This window comes from Spermophilus citellus (genome assembly GCF_964194105.1).
Source record: "Spermophilus citellus genome assembly, chromosome: 2".
Classification (NCBI taxonomy): domain Eukaryota; kingdom Metazoa; phylum Chordata; class Mammalia; order Rodentia; family Sciuridae; genus Spermophilus; species Spermophilus citellus.
The window spans coordinates 174,966,241-174,978,578 of NC_138183.1; positions in this window are offsets into that span (position 1 = coordinate 174,966,241).

Sequence of the window (12,338 nt, forward strand, 5' to 3'; positions counted from 1 at the left end):
CATCCCTGTTTAATGTTAATCTTCTTCTCAAGCTCTTCGTCCCTACCCTGTCCTTGGTTACTCCCCTTATATCAAAGCAGTCATTTGGCATTTGTTTTTTAAGGATTGGCTAGCTTCACTTAGCATAATCTGCTCTAATGCCATCCATTTCCCTCCAAATTCTATGATTTTGTCATTTTTTAAAGCAGAGTAATACTCCATTGTGTATAAATGCCACATTTTTTTTTATCCATTCATCTATTGAAGGGCATCTAGGTTGGTTCCACAATCTTGCTATCGTGAATTGTGCTGCTATGAACATCGATGTAGCAGTGTCCCTGTAGCATGCTCTTATAGGAGTTATTTTTTAATGGGTACAGAGTTTCAGTTTGGGGTGATTAAAAGGTTGGGCAAATAGAGTAGCCAATTTCTCCTTTGTTCGTACCCCCAATAAATGTCCTCAGCCTTTTAAAAACTGGTATTCAGTTTGAGACTACTTGGGTTAAAGCGTGTAGATGGGCCAGAGGAGGATCGAAATAGCCTGCATAAAAATTCCTAGAGCCAGTTAACATACATCCTTGTGGACCGCACCTTTCCTCAATAGATGCCTCTGGGGTTCCCCTCATTCTTGGAGCACTAAAGTGATATTAACAACTTTTTAAACAACTAAAGGAAACTCTTTTTTTTATGTATTTCTCCAGAAATTCCAAAAGCAGTCTACATTCCATTCATTTGTGTGTGTGTGTGTGTGTGTGTGTGTGTGTGTGTGTGTTTCAGTTGTAGATGGACACAATAACTTTATTTTTTTTTTATGTGATGCCAGGGATTGAACCCAGTGCCCCACACATGCTAGGCAAGCACTCTTACCACTTACCCACAACCCGGCCCCATACTTTTCATTCATTTATTCAACACATATTTACTGAGTGCCCCTTGGGTATCAGAGCACCCACAAGCTGGAGAAGTAAACAAACCAATCCAGGTCTTTTTCCATAAGTTGCTTAGGATCCAATAGTGCTCAAAATCTCTGATACCCTGAACCACTGGCTTCAAAAACTCTTATTCTCCAGTAGATCCTCAGTAGATCCATATAAGGCATTAGAGTGCAGTGGTACAGGCATGGGATTTGGAGCGAATGAGTTCAAATCTCAGCTCTCATTTCCCAGTTGTGCTACCTTGAGTAAGAATCAGCTTCTCTGGGTCTTACCTATGATGCAGAGGGAATAATCTCATATCTACCTGAGTTGGTGGAAGAACTTCGTTATTCATGAAAATAATTTTATAGGGAGGTAGGAGAGATATGGGAGCTGTTAATGTTAATAAAATAATATTCATTCCCCAACTGTAGATTTCTTCAGGAAGAAATTCTGATAGAAGACACAGTTTTGAGTGTCAGGGAGTCTCGAGTCAGGTTTCTATCAACATCTTGGAACGTGTCATAACCTCAGTCCTACCAGATTGAAGATGGGAATATCACCCACCCATTGCCTTCTAGCACTGTTGTGAGTATGCTTATGACTTCTTACAGGTCTCCTTGAAGCTGAAAGTACTAAATATTCCAAAGAAAAAAAATAAAAAGACTATGTATTAGAAGAAAACCATTATCAGTTTTTACAATAATAACAAAATAAATGTATATTGCTAACATGCCATTGGCCACATCCTGACGAGTGTTGTATTAGAGAAGTAGAATCAAAAGGATGTTTATATATAGCAGGTTTACAGTAAGGAATTGACTAGGGCCACTGTGGAAGTGTGTTGTGTCCACAACTTGATGAGATAGGCCAGCAGGCCTGAGTCCTGGGAAGAGTTGCAGTTGGAGTCTGAGGTAGTCTGCTGGCAGAATTTCCTCTTCTTCCAGGGGAGTTGGCTGATTAGAGGTGGCTCATTCACATTATGGAGAATGATCATCCTTACAGAAAGTCTGCTGATTTAAATATTAACCTCATCTTAAAAAAAAAAAAAAAGACCTTCACAAAAGCATCTATAACAATGTTTGAAAAAACATCTGGGTTAATAGCCTAGCCAAGCTGACTCATAAAATTAACCATCATTAAACATGCCCTATGAATATGTTTCTACAACTTGCCCTAAATGGTCACTATTTTCCCTGCTTGGTCCACCTCCTGGTCTCAGGGCTTGCTTGCTGCTCCTCAGCCTCCAATGTGTGTGTGTCACGCCCTGAGGAGTCTCTTTGGTGTCACTCACCCACAGCCTGCCCACGTGCCTCAGCCTGGCCTTCTGATCTTCTCCCTACCAGGGAAGACAGGGTCAGTTGAAGCCCAGCTTTTCCAACAGTCCCCCAAAACCATTTCTCAAAGTGTAGTCCCCACACCAGTGACATCCACATTGCCTGGAATCTTGTTGGAAGAGTAAATTCAGGGCCTCCCCAACCCTACTGAATCAGATGACCTTGGTGGGGCCCCGCAGTCTGGTTTTAATAAATCCTCCAGGAGACTCAAATGTGGGCTCAGGCTTGAAGACCACTGGCTTAAGAGAGAAGAAGCCCAACAGATGCTGCAGGAGAGAAACTCCTGGGCCACCAACATTCTTTTCTCCTTCCTCAAATCTCTGAACACATTCCCTCTGAGATTTCAGGCCTGGTTTCTCAGAAGACCAGCTTTCCAAAGAGTAAATCACAGTTATTACATATCACTTTTAAATCACAATTGTTTCTAACTTTAAGTATTTACCCTCCCAAAGTCAAAATAGCTTAAGGTTGTACTAAGACAATGGAACAACCTCTAGTAATTCTTTTAACCCTCAAAACAATCCCAGAGAATAAGTACCTAATGTTATTCATTTCACAGATCAGGAAACTGGGATGTAAAGAAGTCAAGTTGTATACTAAGGAATTTGGCTGCAGAGTCACATCCCTACCATGTTGCCTGGAGTGGAACCTTTCTTTTAGGTTCTGAGCTGCTTGTATCTTGACCCTGACGGCTGATAAGACCCCACATTATACCAAGGTGGATGTGAGTATCTGTATCTACCCATGGGCCTCTACTGAAAATGTGGCTTCCTATGTATACTTGCTTCAGAGCATTTTCCCAAGGGCCTGTAACCCCCCTCAGAGATGTGTTGCCAGCATCATTGAACCAAGTAATTTGATCCATATATTTCAGCGACTCCCAGTTATACTGACCCAGATGATCAATGGGATTTCAGGATTGCCAAGAAGAGTTTGCTCCAATGGCCCATTTCCCTGTCTTGGGGCCTGGAAGATTTGCTTAGTGCCAAAGCTGTGCTTACACATTTAGCAGTATTTATCACACAGCAGAAGCCTACATTCTCAGAACTTAAACAAGTACAGTAAGCTTTATATTATAAATAGTGCCAAAGACTGTCCCATTAGGCAAATATTCTGATTAGTAGGAAGATGCCATACATCCTATATATGGCTTGTTAATTTAAACAAATTCCAGAATCATGAATTATAATTTTGTAGAGTTAAAAGAGTCCTACTATTTAATCAACAGACATTCCCAATGCTCAGATCCCCTGATCACAGTCCCTGTCATTTGATTGGACAGACATTAGGTGATAGAAATCCATCCCCAAATCCACCCCACTCGGTGTCAGGCAACCCTTTCTTCTAATGAGCCAAGACCTCTCTCTCTACATCTCTCTACAGCCTCATGATTTGGTTCCTCAGCCTAATCTTATATATATATATATATATATATATATATATATATATATATATATATATATATATATATATATATATTTTAGGTGTAGGTGGACACAATGCCTTTATTTTATTTACTTATTTTTTTTTTGTGTGGTGCTGAGGATTGAACCCAGAGCCTCACACATGCTAGACGAGCGTTCTACCACTGAGCCACAACCCCAGCCCCATCAGCCTAATCTCTTACTTTACCTTCAGATTCATGAGGACAATGATGGCATCCTCCTCAAGTCTTCCTTCTCAAAGCCTTGGCTCTGAGGTACCTTTTACCAGTTAAGCATCAACTCCACTCTGACTTTGTCCATATCCCCTCAGAGTATGATCACCAGAACTGAACCCCGTACTCCAGGGCACACTCTGATCAAGGAAAAGAGGAACAAAGTGAGTCCCTTTGAATAGTGTATTAGCATATAAATCTAGCTAACACCCCTGTGACGTGTCTTCATAGACAGAGAATGGAGTCTATTTATACATAGACTAATAATACATGCCCATAAACTCCAGGCACCTACGAGTCTGTTAAATAGTAAAAAAAGCATTTATAAATGCTCAAAAGATAACTTCAAACAATTTCAAAACACATTAATGGTCCTCACCCCTCCCAGACTTCTCTATAACTTTAATTTCTATTACTGTTATGAACATTGCCACAGTTAATTGGAAGGTTCTGGAACTGGAGGTCTGCAGGCCACTACAGGAGCACTTTAGGTTCTCCCCACTGTGTTACTGGGTTGTGGATGTAGGACCTGCCCCGCTTCTCTGTCCATAGTCCCATTTCTGCACAGAGGCAACAGCAATAGGATGCAGCCCCTCCTGGAATTCTGTCTTGTGACCAGACATTCTGGACCTTCATCCAGCTGCTTTACAAAAGTAGATTCAGCTTTCTTCCAGTCCACTGAGGGGAAGAGAAAAGAAAATGTACCTACTGTGTGTGGGGCAACTTTTCTGTTTTAACTCCTCTCACAATTTTATAAGGGACATGTATAGTCCTCAGGGAGCACAGAGTGGTGTGTAACCTGCCCAAAGCTGTGCAGCTAAAAAGAAGCGAGTGAGAATAAGCATCCAGGCTGGGCTGCCCAGGCCAACTTATCCTTCTGAAAGGCCCCACCAGGAAGCCAGGCAGCCGATTCACAGCCAGCACTAAACACCATGCTCAGCAGATGAAGCAGAGAGGTCTGGGTGGGAACCCAAAGCAGGTCTCTTCTCAGAAACCAAGGCCCCAGGTCCAACAGGGACTTAGCACTACCCCAAAATGAGTCCCTCTGGTCCCACCTTAGGAAATTGATTCCTCAGTGGTACATTGATGTCTTGGATTTCTCCATGTCTGGAAAAAGCAAGGGTTTGTTGATTAAAGATGAAGAGCAAGATTCTCCCTTTCCTTCACACCAGTTGAAATGATTTGGATTAAACAGATTATCCATAGTATATAAAACAGACACTTTTCAAGTCAGATAATTTGGTAGGTGTAGGGAGGAACAAAAGAGGTGGATAACAGAGATTAAATCACTTTTAGGACAGCAGCAGATTTCCAAGTCTTTAAAGGTTTCTCGTGTGGTCAGCCTAGAGGCTGTAAAATCTCGTCTGATGGGGGACCTAAGTCAAAAGGGCAATCTCCTGGTGTGTTTAAAGAAAAATACTAGTGATCTTAATAACGATGTGCATTTATACAAGGCCTTTCATCTGTGCCTCTCAAAGTACTTTAACCAACATTAATTATATGTCCCAACACATCTCTGAGGTAGGTAAAAATCATTATACCCATTTTACAGGTGAATGAAGGACTCCTAGGGGAGTAGGAGTGAATTATTGGGGCTACATGTAAGTCAATGGTAGAGCAAGCAATTCCTGTCCTCTCACCCAACATCCCTGCCAGTCAGGATGGAGGCTTCTGTATTCCAGTTTGTTTTCTCTAAAGGAGCAGGTTCTAGGAGAAAGCTAACGTTGCTTTTGTGGGCCACTTTTAAGGGCCAATGGAATTGATCCTCTCGGCCCAGACTCTGTTTAAAAAAGAAACTAACCTATTTATGAAAGACATAAAAGTAAAACAGCTTCCCAATTTGCACGTTGTTTCTTAGGCTAAGGGTGGCCAATGGTGGATGAGATGTTGGGGGCCCGTCTTAGGTTATCTTAGAACCCAGATTCCCTAGGTTCCCACCAAGGTTCTACACAGTAGCTTCTCCTTGTGACCAGGGCCCTATCTTTCCCAAATCTCTCCCCCTTGCCTCTTGTCCTGTTGCCCATCACCCATACCACAGAGCACATGGTGGGGATATCTAACCTAGTTATGGGATGTGGGAAGAAAAGCACAAGTAAGTCATGCCCTTAATGCCCTTATCTCTCCTTTTAGCTACGGCTAACAGCATGCAATGGACCCAGAAGTGGGAGACCCTAAGTGTACGAAACTACAAGGAGTTCTGTATGGATAATGCCCAGCAAAGAGGAGTGAGAGGCCTGAGCCAAAATAAGGAATTTTATAGGAGAGCACCATTAGAGAACTGTGGGCTGTAGGAAAATATAATCACGTCTGTATTTTCAGAACAGGAAGGTGTAGGGCGAAGAGCTGCTAGACTTAGCCGCTGGACTAACTGTTACCTTAGACATGCTCACAGAGCACCCAAGTAAAGATGCATAATAAGCTTTGGGGATGGGTGTCCAGAGGTCAGACTCTGGAATATAAATGGAAATTTAGGGGTGGATAGCTATAGGTGATCCCCCAGTGAGGGTGGGATTGCCAAGGGAGAATGTCAAAGTGAAAAATGGACAGGAATGAAGATGAAGCCTGAGGATGACCACCACAGGAGAAAGCAGGTTTCCTTAGAGGGCTGTGAAAACTGTGTTCTTGGCATAAGGCTCATACTGGACCTTGTGTGCAAAGGTTAAGAATGGAAAGAGGAAAAAGGATAGAAGGAAGGAAGCAAGGAAGGGGGGAGGGAAAGAAGGGAGGGAGGGAGGAAAAGGAGGGAGGGAAAGAAAGGAGTGGGGACGGAAAGGTGGGGGTGAGGGAAAGGCGGGAGGGAGGGAAAGGAGGGGGGACGGAAAGGGAGGGAGGGAAAGGAGAGGGGAAGGGAAAGAGGGAAAGGAGGGAGAGAGGGAAAGGAGGGAGGGAGGAAGGGAAAAGAAGAAAAAGAATAGTTTCTACATAGTTCCTTATAAAGAGCTAAATATCCAAGAGGCAAACTACACAGTGGTTAAGAGAACCAGATGACCTGGGTTTAATCCCAACTCTGCCACTTACTAGCCATGTGGTTTCAAGCAAGTTACTTAATCTCTTTGTGCTTCATTTCCCTCATCAGTAAAGTGTGGGTAATGATCATGCCTACCTCCTGAGGTTGTTGTGAGGATTAAATGAGTTAAGACAAACCTGCTTTTTCCAGTCTAGCCCATCTCATGACCTGTCAACTCCAAGCTTCCACTTGCTCAGCCCAAAAGTCTTGGAGACACCCTGGGCTCCATATTCCATATCACTTTCCTTCCCTCCCCGACACACATAATCAAACCAACAACTCCTATATTAGCTCTAAGTTTAAAACCCATCTGGTATCTGACTGCCTCCCCACCTCTGCTGTGCTAGCCACCACCATCTATCCCCTGGATTTTTGCCATAGTTTCCTAATGTTCCCCAGATTTCATCCTTGTACCCTTCGGCCTGTGCTCAATGGGCTCCCAGAGTGATCCTGTTAACGCATGCATCAGCCCCTCTCGGAGGTCCTTCCTACAAACCCTACACTCTGAGTGCAAGCCAGAGCCAGCAGCTAACTATACTTGACAGGGTCCCTCCACTCTAGCCCCCTCCCCTCATTCGGCCATCTTGGGATGGCCATCTTAGCTAGATAAAATTGGTCTGCCCCAAAGTATAAGGGTCATTATTGGAATAATTTGGAAATTCTGAATATAGATTATAGATGTGGTAATATTACTATTTTATTATACATATGCCAGTATATTTCTTGAATATAATGTCATGTAGAAGATCCTTTGTTTTTTTTAGGAGATACTGGCTTGAAGCTGTAAAGTGGAAGTGTCATGGTGTCTACAACTTACTTTCCAGCATTTTCTAAACATAAATAAATATTTGGGGCAGATGAAGCAAAATAATTGGTGAATCTAAGTGCAGAACATGTAAGTGCCCATTGTACTATTTTTTCAGGTAACTTCAGTCTAAAATTCTTTTTTCTAATTGTGGCAAAATAAAACTAACATGAAATCACAGTTGTATCTTAGCCCCTTTAAGAGTTTCCAGTTTGGGTGGCCACAAATTCATAGAAGAGAAAACAGAATGTGGTTGCCAAGAGCTGGGGAAGGAGGAATGAGTTGCTATTTAATGGAACCGTTTCAGTTTTAGACATTTAAATGTCTAAATGAAACATCATAGGCTGTTTCACACTACTGCTCAATTGCAAATGAATGCCACAATTTTTTTTTCCTTCTTCCTCTCCCTTTGACTTCTTTTAAACGAAAATTCACCCGTATAGACTCCTTGTTCCCCTGTGGTTCTTAACCTCCACTAGGCAGTCTTGCAGCACCACCTGGTGGAAGTTCTAGGTATTAAATTTACTTGGTCCCTGGGGAGTAGCCTAGCACCATAAATACAGTTATCTCATACTAGACAAAGGTGCCGAAATCATACATTGGAGAAAAGACAGCCTCTTCAACAAATGGTGCTGGGAGAACTAGAAATTCATATGCAGCAAAATGAAAATAAATCCCTATCTCTCACCATGCTCAAAACTCAACTCGAAGTGGATCAAAGACCTAAGAATTAGACCAGAGACCTTGTGCCTAATAAAGGTAAATATAGGCACAAATCTTAATCATGTTAGATTAGGCCCCAACTTCCTTAACAATACTCCTAAGGCTCAAGACATAAAATCAAGAATTAATAAATGGGATGAACTCAAACTAAAAAGCCTCTTCTCAGTAAAAGAAAAAAACCAATGAGGTGAAGAGAGAGCCTACATTTTGGGAACAAATTTTTGCCACATCCACATCAGATAGAGAATTAATCTCCAGGATATATAAAGAACACAAAAAACTTAACAAAAAAAAAAACATTATCAATCAATAAATGGGCTAAGCAGCTTAACAGACATTTCTCAGAAAAAGATATACATTCAATCAACAAATATATGAAAATATGTTCAACATCTCTAGTAATTAAAAAAATGCAAATCAAAACTATTCTAAGATTTCATCTCATGCCAGTCATAATGGCAATTATCAAAATACAGACAACAATAAATGTTGCCAAGGATGTGGAGGGAAAGGCACACTCATACATTGCTGGTGAGACTGCAAATTGGTACAACCACTCTGGAAAGCAGTATGGAGACTCCTTAGAAAACTTGGAATGGAACCACCATTTTACCCTGCTATCCCACTCCTCAGTCTATACCCAAAGGACTTAAAATCATCATACTATAGTGACACAGCCACGTCAATGTTTACAGCAGCTCAATTCACAATAGCTCAACTGTGGAAGCAACCTAGATGACCTTCAATAGATGAATGGATAAAGAAACTGTGGTATATATACACAATGGAATATTACTCAGCATTAAAAAAGAATAAAATTATGACATTTTCAGGTAAATGATGGAGTTGGAGAATATCATGCCGAGTGAAGTAAGCCAATCTCAAAAAAAGGAAAGCCGAATGTTCTCTTTGATAAGTGGATGCTGATCCATAATGGGAGGATGGGGGAAATGGAGGAAATTTGATTGGGCAAAGGAGAGGGAGGGGGCATGGGGACAGGAAAGATGGTGGAATGAAGTGGACATTATTACCCTAGGTACACGTATGACTGCACATATGATGCGACACTACATCGTGTACAACCAGACAAATGATAAATTGTGCTGCAATTGTGTACAATTAATCAAAATGCATTCTGCTGTCATATATAACTCGTTAAAAATAATTAATTAATTAATAATAAAGAATCAATGGTATCAATGAGGGTTGTGAGATACAGGCTAATGACATGAAAAATCTCTTCAGGGGAATGATAACAGAAAATTTTCCAAACCTTGAAAATGAGATGGATATCCAAATATAAGAGACATTCAAAATCTCAAATAGACAAGTTCAAAAGAGAACCTCTCCATGGCATTATAATTAAAATGCCTAATATACAGAGCTGGGGCTGTAGCTCAGTGGCAGAGTGCTTGCCTAGCATGTGTGAGGCACTGGGTTTGATCCTTAGCACCACATAAAAAATAAATAAATAAACAAACAAATAAAATAAAGGCACGCTGTCCATCTAAAACTACAAAAAAAAATTTTTTAATGACTAACATACAGAAAAAGGATAGAGCCAGACATGGCACTGCACACCTGTAATCTCAGCAGCTCAGGAGGCTGAGGCAGGAGGATTGCAAGTTTAAAGCCAGCCTCAGCATCTTAGTGAGGCCCTTAAATAACTTAGTGAGATCCTGTCTCAAAATAAAACATAAAATGGGCTGAGTATGTGGCTCAATGGTTAAGTGCCCCTAGATTCAATCCTTGGTACCAAAAAAGAAAAAGGAAAAAGGATAGAAATTTTAAAAACCTCAAGAGAAAAACATCTGATCACATTTAGAGGCAAGCCAATCAGAATCATGTTCAATTTCTTAGCAAACACTCTAAAAGCCAGGAGGCTTTTAGAGAAAATAACTGCCAACCAAGATTGCTATATTCAGCAAAAATACCTTTCAGAATCAAAGACGAAATAAAAAACTTTCAAGAAACTTAAAGAATGCATGACTACTAAGCAGGCACTACAGAAAATATTTTAATGCTACACGCAGAAGAAACCAAAAACAAACCACAGAGCTTTCAAAAGGACAAATTTAATTTAAAAAGTAACTAAACTAATGAGAAATAGGACCAAATTAAACATTAGAAATAAATTGAATAAACATAAACAGCTCTGTATACTGAAGCTGAGTACTCTCTGACTGAAGAAAACATAGGATGGCAGAATGGCTTAAAAAATAAGACCCCAAAACCTGTTGTAGTTTTGTTTGTTTGTAAGATACTCACCTTACAAGCAAAGATAGCTACAGGAAAAAGTGAAAGGATAGAAATTGGTATATCGTGCAAATGGAGCCTGCAAACAAGCATATTTGACAAAGCAGACTTAAAATCAAAATTTATCATAATATACAAGGGAAGTCACTTCTTACTGGTAAGAGGAACAATTCAACAAGAAGATATAATGATAGCAAATATTTATACCCCCCCCAATTGCTGTTAAATGAACAGACACTACTTCACTTAAAGACTTAGATAGACCCCATCACAATAATACTGGGTTATCTCAACATACCTCTCTTATCAAAAGATAGGTCATCTAGACATAAACTCATAAAGAGTCTTCAAACCTAAAAAATAAAAATCAAATGGACTTAACAGACATCTATAAAATATTTCATCCAACAATAGCCAAATTCACTTTCTTCTCAGCTGCTCATGAACTTTTTTCCAAAATAGAACACATTTTAGGCTACAAAGCAACTCTTATCAAATACAAAAAAAAAAAAAAAAGATGATTCACTGCAGCTTGTCCAGTCATAATGGAATGGAATGAGAAGTCAATACACATGAAAAAAAACTACAGAAATTAAACACATGGAGGTTAAATAATAAATTTTTGAATGATAAATGGATAATAGAAAAAAATAGAGGAGAAATTTTGAAACTCTTAGATTTAAATAAGAATAACCATTCAATGTACCAGAACCTCTGGGACACCAAAAAAATGGTTCTAAGAGGAAAATTTAGAGCTGAGTGCCTACATAATAAAACTGGACAGAACCCAAATAAGCAACCTAAATATGCATCTCATGACCCTTAAAAAAAAAGAACAAACCAATTACAAATCCAGTAGAAGGAAAGGAATAATTAAGATCAGAGCCAAAAATCAATGAAATAGAGAATTTTTAAAAAGACAAATGCAATGGATCAATGAAATGCAGAGTTTGTTCTTTGTAAAGATAAACAAGATCAATGAACCCTTAGCCAAACTAACCAAAAGAAACATTATGAAGACCCAAATTAATAAAATTAGAATTGAAAAAGAAATCACTACAGACATCACAGAAATCCAGAGAAACATTAGGAACTATTTTATATATAAATAGAGAGAGAGAATTTTTTAATTTTTTTTTTTTAGTTTTCAGTGGACACAACATCTTTATTTTATTTTTATGTGGTGCTGAGGATTGAACCCAGTGCCCCATGCATGCCAGGCGAGCACACTACCACTTGAGCCACATCCCCAGCCCAAAGAACTATTTTAAAAACTGATACTCCAATAAGTTGGAAAACCTAGAAAAAATGGATGCATTTCTGGAGACATGACCTGCCAAAATTTAATCAAGAGGACATAGAAAACCTAAACAGACCAACAACTGGCAATATGATAAAAGCAGTAATAAAACCCCTTTAACAAGGAAAGACCAAGACCAGATGGATTTTCAGCTGAATTCCACCAGCCTTTCATAGAATAACTAACACCAGTGATTCTCAAATTATTCTATGAAATGTAAAGTGATGAAACACTTTCAAATTCATTCTGTGAAGCCAGTATCACCTTGATATCAAAACCAGACAAGGACACACTACAGAAAATATCCCTGATGAACTTAGATGCAAAAATACATTAGCAAATCGTATTCAACAACATATT